This window comes from Hemitrygon akajei, chromosome 6 (assembly GCF_048418815.1).
Source record: "Hemitrygon akajei chromosome 6, sHemAka1.3, whole genome shotgun sequence".
NCBI lineage: Eukaryota > Metazoa > Chordata > Chondrichthyes > Myliobatiformes > Dasyatidae > Hemitrygon > Hemitrygon akajei.
In genome coordinates this window covers 5,281,018-5,282,634 of record NC_133129.1, presented here as the reverse complement: position 1 = coordinate 5,282,634, position 1,617 = coordinate 5,281,018, and the positions used below count along the sequence as shown (strand labels likewise).

Genomic DNA, 1,617 nt, shown 5'->3' with positions numbered 1-1,617 from the left:
CTGAACTGATTCCACAACCTACGGACTCAATTTTAAGGACTCTACAGCTCATCTTCTCAGTATAATCTTTCTGGTTCAAGGGCCTGAAGGTTCAGGAGTAATAACTGTTCCTGAACCTGGTGATGTGGGTGCTGAGACTCCTGTACCTCCTTGCTGATGGCGGCAGTGAGAAGGAAGCATGTTTCTGGATGGTGGGGGTCCCCCCAATGACGGATGCTGCTTTCCTGCGACATTGTTTCACATAGATGTGCTTAGTGATGGGGAGGGCTTTACCCGTGATGGACTGGGTCGTATCCACTACTTTTTGCAGGATTTTCCGAATTCTGTACGCATTTGTTGAGCCTGTGCATTGCGTCTTATAAAATTACGGTGCGTCTGCAGCTTCCGTGTTTGCATTGGGTGCTCTCCGGAAACAGTACTGGGAAGAATCCCCGAGCGGCTCTGCGGCTGCGCAGGCTGGCCGAGTCCCCGGGTCACATGGGGTCGCGGGGAACTCCCTTCCGATAGACACAATGTTGCGGATGGAGTGACGCACTGGCGGCATCCTGACAACGTGATGTCATCACGTCATCAGCAGAAGCGAGCGCGGCTTACAATCAGTAAAGCTCCGGCGAACCCTTCCAACAGGGCCCGGATAGCTCAGTCGGTAGAGCATCAGACTTTTAATCTGAGGGTCCAGGGTTCAAGTCCCTGTTCGGGCGTTACATTTTTTTTCTACTCAGTAACAGCTATTCCAGGTTATCACTATACATTCACATATAATAATAATAATTACTTATTTATTGAGCACTTTCCGTACAAACGATGTAGTGCAAAGTTCTTCGCAATGGGATAAAGTACAAACATAAAATTAAAACAAAAACAGAATTATGTTAGTTAAAAGCAAAATAAAGTAGCCCACACAGTAATTCAGCAGGTCAGGCAGAATCAATGGGAAAAAATATTGCCGACGTTTTGGGCAAAGACACTTCGGCAGGAGTAGAGAAAAAAAGATGAGGAGACGCCTTTTTCTCCAAACCTGCCGAGGGGTCTCGGCCTGAGATGTCGACTGTGCTTTTCTCCCCCCATAGATGCTGCTTGGCCTGCTGAGTTCCTCCAGCATTCTGTCTGTGTTGCTCTGGATTTCCTGCATCGGCAGATTTTCTCCTGTTCAGATAGGAGGGATTAGTTTTGGGGGTTTGGTTTTTAGCTGGTTGGGCACAACCTTGCAGCTGAAGGGCTTGTGCCCGTGCTGTACTGTTCTACATTCTATGTTTCAGGCGGAAACTCTTCATCAAGACTTCAGGTTAAATTAGTAAATTTCCAGCTGGTGTTTACAAGTGTCAAACTGAGTCTGCATCCCTTATAGTTTGAGGTATTAACTTTCACAGTTTACCGTCAAAGTTCAAGAAAGCCAACCTGCTAATTATCATTTGAGGGAGACCGGCAGGGAAAGACCTGAGAGTTCGAGCCAGATTTGTATTCTATTAATATGTCAATTGTTACGCCTGTGCCCCAACTCTGAGGGGCCGAAGGGTACAAAGTAGTCCCCTCCTTTTTGAGAATCGCAAGATCGCTATTAATTCAGGTCTGAGACCCAGGAAATGAGAGAGAGAGACGCAGATTCCACAAGGGGTT

General features: G+C 47.1%; 1 non-coding gene across 1 annotated transcript; it reads left to right on the top strand.

The window, feature by feature from the left end:
* The first annotated feature begins 628 nt into the window (after positions 1 to 628).
* Positions 629 to 701, top strand: trnak-uuu (transfer RNA lysine (anticodon UUU)). Its single transcript has one exon. It is a non-coding gene; the product is annotated as a tRNA-Lys (tRNA).
* Positions 702 to 1,617: the final 916 nt, after the last annotated feature.